Below are 15,608 nucleotides of genomic sequence, written 5' to 3' on the forward strand. Positions count from 1 at the left end.
ATTAATCAGTTCAGTGATTATCTAATTTGCCCATAAATTTCCATCAAACATCTGCCCTAGAGAAATCATACTTCTTTTTTTTTTTTTTTTTTTTGAGACGGAGTCTCGCTCTGCCCCCAGGCCGGAGTGCAGTGGCCGGATCTCAGCTCACTGCAAGCTCCGCCTCCCGGGTTCACGCCATTCTCCTGCCTCAGCCTCCCGAGTAGCTGGGACTACAGGCGCCCGCCACCTCGCCCGGCTAATTTTTTTGTATGTTTTAGTAGAGACGGGGTTTCACCGTGTTAGCCAGGATGGTCTCGATCTCCTGACCTCGTGATCCGCCCGTCTCGGCCTCCCAAAGTGCTGGGATTACAGGCTTGAGCCACCGCGCCCGGCCCATACTTCTTTTTTAAAAAACATACAGTACCTGACATAAAGAAAATATATCAAAGCTCTACCTGGAATCAAGTTTGATGACTAAAATCTACTTAATCCCCAAAAAGCCTTGTGTCAGGACCCACCTTCTGCAAAAGCATTACAGTTTATTATGGAAAAGTGATTGCTAAAACATGTTGGCTTCCTTTTCCCGTCAGGAGAGTTCATTGCCATGTTAATCTGAGGAGCCTGTGTATATTTGCCTTTGTCCCAGAAATATGTGAGTGTTCCTGTGCTGCGGAGAATTAGGCACTGGGCAGTTAAGAGAGGGAGAGAGAGAGCCCAGGATTGGAGTCCCAGTCTTCTAAATGCAATTTATAGCTCGGAAATAAATTAGACTTTTAAAAACAGATATTTATTGGAGGTACTCCTAACAAATTTTTACCTACTCAAGAAACCTGAGTCATAATTCTCATATTCCATTCTGGTGTACCTAACCTCTGCACACTTATGGGAGTACTAAAATTGTTTATTAACTTAAAAACTTTTTGATGGCAACAAAAACAGAGTGGTAAAAAGAAATGAGAAAACATCTACATTATAAATAAAATCCAAGACCAAGTGCAGTGGCTCATGCCTGTAATCCCAGCACTTTGGGAGGCCAAGGAGGGTGGATCACTTGAGGTCAGGAGTTTGAGACCAGCTGGCCAACATGGCGAAACCCCATCTCTACTAAAAATACAAAAATTAGGCATGGTGGTGCACATCTGTAATCCCAGCTATTTGGGAGGCTGAGGCAGGAGAACCGCTTGAACCCGGAAGGCAGAGGTTGCAGTGAGCCAAGATTGCACCACTACACTCCAGCCTGGGTGACAGAGAGAGACTCCATCTCAAAAAAATAAATAAATAAAACAAAATAAAATCCAAAAATGGTTTATCATTTATTCCTTCACTCAGTTAACTCTAAAATTTATGTCTACACATGCCTCCCTAAGAAAGAGCTGATAAATCTTGACCACTGAGGTCAAGAAAATAATTCTAGATTCATCTGTTCCCTCTTTTGCATAACCTAATGTTTTCCTGTCTACACAGTCTAATCTGTGCTAGGTCATCCTCTTTTAATTTAGGGACCTTATTACTAATCACAGGATCACAGGTAGTTCTTGGCTTTTGTTTATAAACTTTCTCCAAGTTTGGATTTAAAGAAGCGTGTTTTCTCAATGTATTTCTACAAGAGGCAAAAAAAATCATGTCAACAAGTTTTACAAATGGCTGCTTGCCCTTACTTGCCTTTACTGTGATGCTGCAGTTCTCTGATCTTCCCCTCTGTGAGGACATAGCAAGAAGGCACCTTCCACAAGCCAGGAGGAAATTCTTCACCAGAACCCAACTATACTGGCACCGTGATCTTGAACTACCGGCTTCCAGAACTGTGAGAAAATACATTTCTGTTATTTAAGCCACCCAGTATAGCGTATTTTGTTATAGCAGGCCAGATAGCTTAATATAGAAGTTCATATTTGCAGAAGCTCAACCTAGATTATAGTGCTTGGACAAGAAAGAATAACTATGCTACCAAGATTTAACTACACCATTTTATTTCCTTTACACTTGATAGAATAGATTTCTAATTTAGGGCCCACCAGTGAATTGTAAGGGGTCTCCTTTTTTTTTCTGGGGAAAGGGTTTATTACATTTGTCAACTTTTCATAAGGGATCTCTGATCTAAACCTTTTTTAAAAAATTGCTATATGAGATTTCCACTGGGGAACCCACAGCTCATAAGCCAAATGTCAGGAATCTCAGGCTTCTGCTCCACAGACACATGATTAGACATCAGTAAACGAAGCATGAATATTTATCCCCTTCTAATTGTTTCTTTGGATACATTTCCCTTTCCAATACCAAGGTAAAAGTCTTGCCTTTAATGTGGTCTCTACACTGTATACCTTTCTTCAAGAGAACTACTAAAATCAGACATGAAAGCTGTATAAAATATGATAGCTAAAATAAAGCTCTAAAGCAACCGATAGTGGAGAAAATATTTTGAATCCACTTTGAGTAGGTTAGTACTGAGTGATAGGAAGCATATCTTATAAAAGCTCACTTGAACATCAAGGGGAGCAGTTCCTCTTCCATTAATTCACATGCTTTCAGCTATTCCCTATCCAGACAGTCACCATGGTGAAAGGAAATCTGCTGAAAACAAGGACCAAGCACTCCCTACATATAAAAAGCTGACAGAGCACATTCATTTCTAGACACAGGACTCGCTTCTGCACTAGTCTCCAACCCTGAAAGGCACTTGTTTGTACTTCAGGGAGGTAAGGTTGGATGTCACCTCCAGATAGGTTCAGAGGGATAATTGTGTCTATTCAAGATGTCTGTCAGCCACCACCATTACTAGGACCCTGAGAATCTGTTTAAATATATATATGTGTGTGTATTTATATCAACATAAATTTATATATATCAATATAAGTTTATATTGATATATAATATACATAGATATATAGATATGTCAATATAATACATATATAGATATAAAATATATTATACATAATGTATTTTACATACTATATATTATTTATATTATAGGACATATATAATTACATATAATATATTACACAATGTCTATATCTCTATATCATGCATCCTACATGCTCTGTTTTCCCAAGCAGATAGCCATCTTTTTCACTGCCTTAAAGGACTTTCAACAAGTTACTGTATATGTATATGTATATGTATATTTATATGTATATGTATGTGTTTGTATATATGTGTGTGTGTGTATATATATATATGCCAGCATTTTCTTGTACAGAGCAGTATTATGCCTGTGTATTAGAGGAAACAAACTTTTAGAGGTAAGGTTTCATTGACAAACAACTTATTTAAAAAGCTTATAGAGAATTTCCCCGAAAACACTTTAGACTTTTTATTGTTTCATAAGGAATTAATGTTGTCCATCAGCAGGAAAAAATGCAACACATTACCTTAATTATTTAGAGGTTTCACTTTTTTTGAGTAGTGGGAGGGATATGAATAAAACAAAAATATGCTTAAATTTTCCTAAATTTTTACCTTGGATTCCATTTACCACTATCTATCAGAGAGACAGGTTGGCATGAGAGAGTGGCAGTGGTTGGGGTGGGGATGGAATGTGGGAACCAGGACTATGACTTTAGAGTTTTATTTCCACATCCAGTTTTCAAATCTGTCCTCGTTTTCGTATTTTATTGGCAACTGGTTTGGAGTACAGATGCTAAACATACCCATCTATGTGAAATACTTGAAAGACTATCAATTTAAATACAAAATCTGAAAGAAAACTGAAGCAGTTCATCAATCTCAGGAAGTTTCAGGAATATCTAAATGCAATGAACATAATAAATTGATGACTAACTGGAGTTTTCTATTTTCTTCAAGACCATTGGAAATATTTTGATAAGAGTCTTTGAATTGTTTAGAGAGTCTATACTTAATATAGACTACTTACATAGTCTAAAAGTATATAACAAATTAAAAAGAAGTTATAAAAATATATGCTCCGATATTAACAACCAATTCTTTTACAAAAGTGTAGGTGATGTTCTTAAGCAGCTGTGGCCAGAGTAGGTATCTGTGTCAGTACTAGTCTGGATTTGCCCCTCACTTGTGTCCTGAATTTTTATATTTCTAACCCTTGTTGTTGATTTTTACAATACCCCACACTGCTCTATACTTGACTAGTCAATTCTCTGGTAACAGGATAATCTAAGGTGAAGAGTTTTGTGCACTTTGCAACTGTTCTAAATTTGTAGCTCCAAATGCAGGCTTTCCATCTCAGCCATGCAGGCTTCATCAACTATATTTCTATTGCTCTTGTTATTTCTATCTGTTTTGAATTGCCCCTACCACAAGAAGCAGAGCTGTGATGACACTTTCATGTGACTAATGTCAAATCCACAAGGTTTCTTACCTGAATCATCATGAGTGAAAGTGTTGGGATATCATTGTGGCTTTCAGAATAAATAAACCCTGCTCTCATTCAGCTGTGGTTTTCAAAGTTGCTTTTGTGTTGAATTTTAAGTGGGATTCTTTCTGATTTTTCACTATAGACACAAGCTTGGTATTTTAAGCAGGTCATAATCCTCAATGGACATTTTTGAAAGATGCTGATTAACTGCTCAAGGAGGAAAAATAATCTACATACTCTCACTCGGCAAACATTCCCCAAGGTTTTCAGCCTCTTTAGATATAATTAAAAGAAATAATGATGGTAGGGTGTCAGAAGGCTCCCCTTTTCCCACTGAAACCAAGGGGATTCAGATGAGGCTCAAATCAGTACAAATGGGATTCAAGTTAAGTCTAAGAATCTAATTTCTGAATCTAAGTCTTTAAATCTGTTAGACTAGTAAAAGGTTTGTTGTCAAGAGATTTTAGAAAAGAGGAGACAATTTGCATACAGTATTTATTGAGAATCTGCTAAATACTAGATAACTAGAGCTGCTAAGACACTGCTTCTGCTCCCATGGAGCTTGCAGTATTGAATCAGTCAGCTAATCGGAGAAGAAGTTATGACAAAGTTTGGGGTATATCATGACAGAGGAAATTCAGGATATTCTAGTATCAAGGAAAAGTAAAGAAAAGGACTTCTGGAAGAAGTGCTGCCTCAAAGGTACCCAAAGGGTGAGTTGGAATTAGTCATGAAAAGAAGGAGGTTTGAAGCACTCACCAAAGCATTCATTTACTAGTGCAAATGAGAGCATGGTGGAAAAACATGGAACTGACAGCAACTTAGAATGGTTGGAATTCAAATGGAGAGAGTGAAATGATATGAGGTGAGTATGAAACCCAAGGTCATATTGGGGTAAAAATTGCAAGCCATGTTAAGGAATTTGTAATTTTTTTCCCTAAGGAAAATAGCCATTGAAGGTCTTCTTATTTTAGAAAGGACATCACTGGCAACAATTTGACCAATGAATTAGGGGCAAGTTAGGATGTAAGGAGACCAGGTAAGAGGCTACGAAAAGTAGCTGCAACTTGTACTAGGATAGTAGCTGAGGAAACAGGGAAGACTGGATGGAGTTAGGAAATTTCTAAAGAGTTAATTACTGTAGATTGATTGAACACAAACGGGAAGGAGAAAAAGGGAAGCTGGACAATGGATACAGGGGAATTAAGATGATAGCCTGAAAGTAAGGGAATTTACTGAAAATCAAAAACATAATCCAGGCTGGGCCTGGTGGCTCACGCCTATAATCTGAGCACTTTGGGAGGCTGAGGTGGGTAGATCACTTGAGCCTAGGAGTTCAAGGCCAGCCTGGGCAACAAAGTGAAATCCTGTCTCTACAAAAAATACAAAGCTAGCTAGGCATAGTGGCATGCACCTGGAGTCCCAGATACTTGAGAAGTTGAGGTGGAAGGATCACTTAAGCCGGGGAGATTGAGACTGCAGTGAGCCATGATGGTGCAACTGCACTCCAGCCTGAGCGACAGAGCAAGATGCTGTCTCAAAACAAAATAAAACAAATATGGTTCCAGGAATTTAAGCATAGAACTTTGTTTTTATCAAAGACTAAAAAATAAATATTTCAGAGTCTTTCTTGTTCAATGATTTTATAAGTATTAACTAGTCGTTCAGTGCTGAGAGGCCATTCAATTTTTTAAGTCATCTCTAGCTGTAAGCTCAATTCACAGTATTTTTTGTGAAATAACTATCTTCATTCAGAGTTTAGTTAGCCACCCTCACATGTAGGAAGAAATCCAAGGTTTATATATTTAATATTCTATAAAAGATCTGAGTATAAATATTAAACTCCTTAGCATAATTTGAAAAAGTTCAGATGCAGAAAATTTGAGTGCAAAGCAGTTTGAATTATACAGCAAAAGAATATACTCTATGTGACATACATTTTCTTTTTTTTTTTTTTTTTTTTTTTTTTGAGACGGAGTCTCGCTCTGTCGCCCAGGCTAGAGTGCTGTGGCCGGATCTCAGCTCACTGCAAGCTCCGCCTCCCGGGTTCACACCATTCTCCTGCCTCAGCCTCCCGAGTAGCTGGGACTACAGGCGCCCGCCACCTCGCCCGGCTAATTTTTTTTTAATATTTTTTAGTAGAGACGGGGTTTCACCGTGTTAGCCAGGATGGTCTCGATCTCCTGACCTCGTGATCCGCCCGTCTCGGCCTCCCAAAGTGCTGGGATTACAGGCTTGAGCCACCGCGCCCGGCCGACATACATTTTCTAAGAGGTATGAACAATTTATATATTTTATATAGTAATAATTAAAACAAACAAAAAGCTTAATGGATTTACATAGCTAGATTCTATCTTAAGAATTACCAAAAGAACATAGAATATTAATCTATTCATGGCATAGGAGAATTGTCCATGTTTATATGTGGTGCTTTAAAAATATGTAATATATGTTTTGTATCTATATAAATTATTGATAAGAGAAAGATACTGAAAAATGGTTCCATACCAACAATTCCTATCAGACGAATCTTACCTCTTCATATAATGAATGTTACAGGGGATGAAAGGAAACAAAAATATTAAAAATGAATGTTGGAATTCTGTCCTGATCAGTATTAATATGTCAGGAATATATTTTAGAAACCCAACAGTACTAGGGGAAATGATAATGAATGTGAAGCCCTAGTAATCAATACATTATTATGAAATACTATTTACAGTTTTGATTCATTTTTTCTAAAAATATTCAAAGCAAATCTACACTGAGTAAAGAGTTTGGCATCTGTCTTATTTATAGATCTACCCTAGATGTGTATGTGTAACACAATACAAATTTCTCACTTCTTCTGCCCCTAAACTTGTTTACCCTCCTATGTTCCCTGGGTCATTAATGGTTCGCCCTAGCTACTAGGCACCAAAACAAAATCTGGGAAGCATGCTAGACCTCACCCCTGACATCTAGTCAATCTCTGGATTCAGCCAATTGTAATTCCTAAATATTGCTCAAGTCCAAATTTTGTTATATAGATATATCTTCTAGCCCTTGATATCACTCAGCTGAATTATTGCAATGTTTCCCTAACTGGACTCTCTGAATTGAATTCTCACTTTTCTTTCAAACCATCATTCACCCTTCCAGCAGACAGATGAATCTAAAACACTGTTCAGACCAGGTCACACTCTGTCTAAACCCCTTGATCATCATTCCTGCTTCTTTCAGTATATAGTTTTTATTCCTTCTTTGTAAAATTGTAATGGAAATTCAAATGTCATGATTGCAGAGGCTTCCAGTATGACAGAATATCTTGTATCAGATGAACCCATCTTCAGAAAACAATTATAAATTGTGTACAAAGTATTTTAAAAACAAAAATTGAAAGGCACTAAAGAGTGATCAAAAGCAGACAGAAACTAGTGATGAATTAATCCTGGAAATTAGAGAGTCACATGGGTTTTATAGTTTTTCCCCAAGAGGCCCTCTCTGGTCCCCGCAATGTTTAGAATACAGAACTAAAACAAAACAAAACTTGCCTTCTTATTGAAGTCAAAGTAGGAATTTCCTTTTCAGGAAATGGAATCACAGAAGGGGAAGATGGAGTCAAAGGGGAAGCCTCAAAAGTTGAATAATAATATCCCCCTCAAATCCTTGGCTGACTGCTTGTCCATGGGTGAGACTCCAAGGAAGCTGGGAGGAAAACCACAGCTGAAACATTGAAAGGATAAAAAACCGATCATGTATTTCAGCTGCTACCTACTGCAGAGAAACAGTTTAGAGTTCAAGTTCAACTAAATTAGAGGGGCTTCAAAACACTGTAATTTTCCACTGAAATTCCAGAAAGGTTATACATATAAAGTAAAGACTACATTCCAGGACTAAGGGATTATTTGCTCTTCAACTCGAGGCAAAACTAAAACAGGCTTAATTTAGCAAATTGTAAAACCAAACCCCACAAGTTCAAAATCATCTGCCTATAATTTAGCTATCTGCTAGAATAACACTACCTCTATTTAGCATGAGAGTTAGCAAACTAAAACCTATGGCCTCTTTTCGTATGACCCTTGAGATAAGAAAGATTTTTACATTCTTATAGGGTGGAGGAGGAAGAGGAAGGAAGGAGATGAGGAAAGAGAAGAGGAAGAAGAAAAGAAAGAGGAAGGGTTGGGGAAGAAGAAAAGGAAGAGGAAGGGAAAGGGAAGAAATACCAATAACCAAAGGTGGCCTACAAGGCCTAAAATATTTACCATCTATCCCTTTATAGAAAAGGTTTTCCAATACACCCTTTAAAGAAATATAGTATAATCCAGAATCTCTACAACGTATTATCTATCATATCCCAAATGCCATTAAAAATTACTGGTAATGTAAAGAAACAAGTAAATGTGTCCAAAAAATGAGAAGATTGATTAACAGAAATAGGTCTACAATTCTGGTCAGTAAAAGAACCTTAAAATAATCATGACAATTATTTCAAATATGGTTTCAGTGGGTGAAAAGGGGAGAAATTCTAGGAGAGATTTGTAAACTGAAAAGAACAACAACAACAAACAAAAGAAAAATTCTAGAACTAAAACAATTTAACATCTGAAATTCAAAAACCATTGAATTTGGTTTAAGTCTATCAGAAAATAACTTAAAACTGGAAACAAAATATGGATTTTTTGAGTTAAAGTGCTGTTTTCTGATGTGTACTGTATAAATTAGGTAGTTACATCTCTTTCAGCAAACTACTTCATAATAGTGTCTTTGGCATCATATAGCAGAGCTTTAGTGTTGATGCCAGATTCCTTAGGGGTGACAGACACATCACACTAGCATATTTCATGATAAGCCCCATGTGTGTTTTTGTTAAATATGACAGTAAAACCTCACCTGCATATTTTTAAATAAGTTATTTCTGTGATAAATCCTTCACCAGGCAATGATCTAGACTGAGACTAAAATTGCCTCAAGCACTTTCATTTTTAGTGCTTTGTTCCAGTGACTTTAATCTCTAGCTTACTTCATAAGCAAAGTATATACTGATAAATCCAATGAGGCCTAAGCCCTATTTGGCTGAATATACTATTCTATAGGGAAATGAAATGAAGTCAACTAGTAACACAAAAACTATGTTTAGCAATTTACTAATCTTATTTGTAAGGCAGTAGAGCAGAGAGCCAACATAACCATTGCCTTAATCCTTTGTTCCTTATCTTATTTCTACTGACAGGCAGCTTTTGTTTGTCTCCTAGGGCTAAGCTTAAGCGTCTGGCTGGGAAAGAGCTCTCACACCGACAGGTCTCCCCTCCACCCCTTACTCTGGAGCGACCCCAGTCCAGCAAATAAGCATTCAGGAACAGTCCTTTCATATATGCTCAGGCCATCTATTCAAATCTCTTAGTCACAACCCTTCATTATTTTCCTGTCTTGGATGACTCAGAAATAATAAAGGTATTTTTCTTCTTATATGTCTCCAGTAATTTTATGTGGACATCATGGTTATATAAGTTGCCTAGAGCCACTGTATTACTGCATAAAAAATGATCCCCCAAACTCAGCATCTTACAACAACATTTATTCTTACACTTGTGGATCTGTAACTGACATGGTTTGGCTAATTGAAGCTGTCTTTCAAGCTGTGGGTTGGCTGGCCTTGGCTCTTGACTGCAGGTTCACTTCAAGTCTCCAAGTTTTTTGTTCAGGGGCTAGACTACTGGTGAACCTGCTGTCCAGGGCAAGTGCTTCTCATGGTGAAATGCTTCAGCCCGGGAGACCAAGCAGAACCATTCAGGTACACTTCTGGTCTCTGTTTCACTAACATCCCAGTAGTCAAAGCAAGTTATATGTTTAAGCCCAAAGTCAAAGAGTAGGAAAAATATACTTCACTCACATGAGAGCAAGGCAAGAGAGGGAATAAGATAAACTTGTCATGGGACAATGAAGAATTGAGACCAAAAATTCAATCTACAGTGGCCCATATCACAGAATAGATTAAGCTTCTTGGTGAACCAATTCCTGGAAGGATTGAGGTAAAGGAGGGTGAAGAAAAAAAACTGCAGTTGGAAGAGCTATGAGTTCCTAGCAATAAATCAAATTAGGCAGTTCCAAATTTAGATCGCATTAGATGGTTTTATTTGCTAGCATTTTTAATTCTTGCATTTTTAGCATAATTACAATACATTGGCACCTCCTTCTATCGTTATTCTCCTCATTTCCCACCTGTGTATATATTCTGCTACTAGTGAAGAATATATAAATTATGCTAGGTACAGAGTTTGAAAGACCTAGATTTTAATCACAGATCTGTAATGTACTTGCTAAGTAATCCTGAGCAAGTCCTTCAAAGTTTCTTGGCCTGTTTCCTCACCTTTAAATTATGACAATATCTGTGTGCAGAATTCTTGCAAATATTAGATATTACACATGTAATACTACTGGCACATAATAGTGGTCTGAAAACAATGGAAACTGATCTCCTTCTACATCCTTAGTCTTTCCCCTTCTCTCTGTCCTTTCACCCAGCATCCCACCCTAGAAATGTTTCTGTTTGTCTATTTAGAACAGTCAGTAGGCATCAATGGCATTTTGGAGCCATTACATTGGGGACTTTCTCATTGGTTGGCAAGTCCCTGACTTTGTCCTCATTCCTCTTCTTCAACTCAGTATTCTGTGCTATAGCATAAAGGAAATTGAAGTAAGAAATTTTGAGCATGTCAGCATATAATTGTACAATCAGTTTCCAACTAGGCTATGAAGAAAGAGATTTCACCCCCTGCCAGAGTGCTTTAGGTCAACAGGGTTGAGAAGCTTTAAATATTACTAAGAAAAGATCCCTTGAGGCTCTACATCTCACCTCAGACTGGATGTTACCCCACTTCAATGTTTTCATATGGATTATAATTTTAAAAATTGTGCAATTATTGACTAGCATACAGTCTATTTCAAAAAGGTAGGATGCATCTCTCTTTTTCACCACTGGAATCTTAGCAGTTGGCATAGCAGATGCTCTATAAATATCTGTCAAATAAATGAACAAAAGAATTATGGCTGAGCCTGAATTTTAGAGAAACTGAAAGACTTCCTAATTAAATACAAACTGAGCCCATTACTTTTACTTCTCAACTCAAAATTTATGTTTATTATGCTCTTACACATCATCTTGAGGTTGTTCTTCCACATAATTATCAGTCCTCAGCCTCAATATTTGAATTCTAATAAACTACTCTTAGAGACTTACTGTGTAACAGCTGACTTTTCCACTTTATATGCATGCAGTATTTAGAGGTTAAAGAGGAGGTCATTATAATCTAACCAGGAATATGTTTGAATGTAGAAAATGAATGATAATGTTACAATGAAGCTCTCATCACTCCACAGTTTGACTTTTAAACAATAGGACTTTAACTTTTTAATTCTCATAAACTGATATAATTGCACTTAGACTTATTTATCTTTATTGTGGTTTCTTTAGAACAAAAGCAAATGTTTGGTAATTATTTAAAGGAATCACCATAAAACACTCTTCAGAATTTGAACTGAAGTAGTAGTTCAAGTGCTGCCAAATAATTCACTAAACTATGAAATTATGTGTGTGTAGAAATAATATATACAATCCATTCTAATCTGTTACTTGATATAAATATATAATGCATAACTATATATAATACTTCACACAGTTTTATATGCAATGCACATATAATGCAAGAATAGAAATTAGTTTTAAACAATGCATAAAATGTTAGCATGCTCTTTTTATGGAAAGTTTCTAAATAACATGATTTTTATTCTAATCAAATTAATTTGAAAATATTTATAAGACTATATGGAAGAAATAAAACCACCTACAATGGGATGTTCCTACAATCCTCATTGGTAGCATCCAGGAAAAAAGAAGCCCTATTAAATTTTGGGGTTGTTTTTTTCTTTGTGAAAATATATATGAAGAGAAAAAATTAATAAAACCAAAGTCATACTGCATAAACAATTGTGCTCTCTGATTTTTTCACTCAAAATGCACAGTATATAGTAAGCATCTCATACCATGTATTTACCCAGTCCTCTTATATTGGACATTCAAGATAATTTAAGTTTTCTAATATTATAAATAAGACAGTAATGATAGTCAGTTGCTAGGTATTCCATCCTACCCAAAAGCAAGCTTCAGCCTAACTAGGTAATAATGCATGTTTTAGCCAGTTTCAAATTCAGTCGATAATCAAACTATAATAAACTGGTTGTTGGCCGGGCGCGGTGGCTCAAGCCTGTAATCCCAGCACTTTGGGAGGCCGAGACGGGCGGATCACGAGGTCAGGAGATCAAGACCATCCTGGCTAACACGGTGAAACCCTGTCTCTACTAAAAATACAAAAAACTAGCCGGGCGAGGTGGCGGGCCCCTGTAGTCCCAGCTACTCCGGAGGCTGAGGCAGGAGAATGGTGTAAACCCGGAAGGTGGAGCTTGCAGTGAGCTGAGATCCGGCCACTGCACTCCAGCCTGGGAGATAGAGCCAGACTCCGTCTCAAAAAATAAATAAATAATTAATAAATAAATAAATAAATAAATAAACTGGTTGGCTTTTGGCCAGGTACCCATGCCTGATTGAACCAATCAGGGCCAACAAACCCTGGGTTGAAATGTTCACAGGATAGAAAACAGTGCTAATCAAAGTGTTGTACCTGGAGTGGCATTCAAAAGTAGGCAAGATGGTTTTAAGTGGCACATGAACACATGAATAGTTTCATGTTTGTTTTCAACGAATAATGAGGTAACATCAGTAAGGTAATCTCTTTTCATGAATATTAACATCAGTTTTAGTGATAACATTTTATTAATTTATTGAACAAATACGTACTGAGGATCTCTCATGTAAGCATTGAGGATGCTACTATAAGCAAGACATAAAATTTCTAACCTCAGGAGGCTTACATTCTAGCAAGAGAAACAAATAATAAAGTAAGCAAATAAATATTTAAGTTCAAGTACCAATGAGAATTATGGAGGAAATATCAGAAAGTAAGAGAAAATAAAATGGGCAGCCTTAACTTCACTTTAGATAAGGGAGATCTGGGAATTGGAAGGTATCTCTTCTAAGAAATAAGGGAATAAGCTGTGTAAGGATCAAGTACAAAGACCCAAAAGATGGAGCAAGCTTGGTGCACTCCAGGAAGCAAATTCAGCCAGCTTGGAGTAAGGGAGGGCTGGTAGAGATGACATCAGAAAGGACCTCACACACCAGGGCCTGTTGTGGGGTGGGGGAAGGGGGGAGGGATAGCATTAGGAGATATACCTAATGTAAATGACGAGTTAATGGGTGCAGCACACCAACACGGTACATATATACATATGTAACAAACCTGTACGTTGTACACATGTACCCTAGAACTTAAAGTATAATAATAATAATAATAATAAAGAAAGGTGGGTCAGGGGCCAGATCACAAACAGCCTAGTGAGTATTAGTAAGGACTTACCCTGTTCTCAGTGTAACAGCAAACTATGGGATGGTTTAAGCCAGGTTAATTGAACAAATTTATATTTTGAAAACAATCTGCTGCCGTGTGAAGAACTGATTGAAAGGATGCAAGAACAGAAATAGGAAGACACGTTAAGAGATTAACACAACAGTCAGATATAATAATAGTGTGGACCAAAATGATAGAGGTGGAGACAGTGAGAATTCTCAAATTGAAGGCACTTTAAGTAGAGGTGACAAGACATCTTGATGATAGAAATGCCAAATGTGAGCCAGGCAGCATGGCTCTTGCCTATGATCCCAGCACTTACGAAGGCTGAGGCAGGAAGATTGCTTGAGCCCAGGAGTTCAAGACCAGCCCAGGCAACACAGCAAGACACCCCATCTCTACAAAAAATAGAAAAAAAAAACCAGGTGTGGTGGTGCATACCTGTAGTCTCAGCTACTCAGGAGCTTGAGGTGGGAGGATTGCTTGAGCCCAGGAAGATAAAGCTGCGGTGGGCCATTACCATGTCACTGCACTCCACACTGGGTAACAGATTAAGAGCCTTAAGAAAAAGAAAAGAAGGAAAGAAGGGAAGGAAGGAAGGAAGGAAGGAGGGAGGGAAGGAAGGAAGGAAGGAAGGAAGGAAGGAAGGAAGGAAGGAAGAAAGGAAGGAAGGAAGGAGGAAGGAAGGAAGGAAGGAAGGAAGGAAGGAAGGAAGGAAGGAAGGAAAAGAGAAGGAAAAAAGTCAACTTTGAGAAAATAAAGAAAAAGGATAGTGCCTAAATATTTGATTGTACAATTTAGGGGATGGATATGCCAACAGGAATCCATATAAACAGCAGATGTGAGAAGAAAAAATAATTTTGGTTTTAACATGTTATGCTTTTTAGATAACACAAACAAATGTACCTACTAGGCAACTGGATATTTAAACCTAGAGCGTAGGAGAAAGGATGGAGGGGCATTATCATCAGCATGAAGATGCTATGTGAGGACATGTGCCTGGATGAAATGGTCTAGGAAGTGAGTACAGGGAGTGAAGAAGGCAGGACCAAGCAAGAATATCAAGCGGGAGTGCTCTAATATTGAGAAAGGTAGACTGTGCAAAGAAAACCAGGATGCAACAGCCGTGAGATGGAACAACAACTAGGAGACAGTGGTATCCAGAAGGGCTCGAGAAGAAAATGCTTCAGGGTAGATGATGATTGTGTCAAATCTGCTGTGAGTTTGCATAAAATGAAGACTGAAAATTAACTGGTGCTCTTAGCAACATGGAGATTGCTGGTGATTTTGACAGAGCAATTTCAGGAGAGTGATGAGGACTAAATCCCAACTGAAGTGGGCTAAAGAGGTGAGAAGTCAGAAAGTTAGAGTGAGTACAGAAAATTCTCAAGAAACTTGCTATGAAGAAGAGTTGAGGAATGCAACTGGAGCTACAGTGCAACCAGAAGTCTAGGAAAGGATTGGGTTTGTTTTGCTGAGATGGGGGATCTATTTGTATGCTGATGGGAATGATCTACAGTAAGAGGGAAGAGTCATGTTCAGGAGAAAAAAGATGATTAGAGGAGTAAAGCCCTGGCACAGGTGGAAGGGGGTGAGGAGCCAGGCTGCAGGAGCTGTTTATCATCTGTGACCAAAGAGAATATGGAGCACTTGGGTGAGGAGCAAGGAGGTTGATAGATGTGGTAAAGGGAAAGGGAAGTAGTTCTCTTCTGCTTACTTCTATTTTCTTATGAAATAAAAATCCAGGTTATCAGTTGAAAATGAAGACAAGGAGGAAATGTTGGAGGTTTAAAAAGGGGGGGAAGATACAAAACAGTTATCTGGAAAAAGAACTGACCAGAGAATTCTACTAT

The 15,608-nt window shown here is 37.7% G+C and overlaps 1 long non-coding RNA gene across 1 annotated transcript in view; it reads right to left on the minus strand.

Moving 5' to 3' along the window:
* Positions 1-1,650: 1,650 nt before the first annotated feature.
* The window catches only part of LOC117098663, a 35,650-nt gene continuing 21,692 nt past the window's right edge, over positions 1,651-15,608 (minus strand). Inside the window, exon 3 of the long non-coding RNA XR_004443524.1 lies at positions 1,651-1,784. This is a non-coding gene — a long non-coding RNA (uncharacterized LOC117098663). The remainder of the gene's footprint in view (positions 1,785-15,608) is intronic.

Source organism: Trachypithecus francoisi, unplaced genomic scaffold (genome assembly GCF_009764315.1).
Source record: "Trachypithecus francoisi isolate TF-2019V2 unplaced genomic scaffold, Tfra_2.0 Lachesis_group16, whole genome shotgun sequence".
NCBI lineage: Eukaryota > Metazoa > Chordata > Mammalia > Primates > Cercopithecidae > Trachypithecus > Trachypithecus francoisi.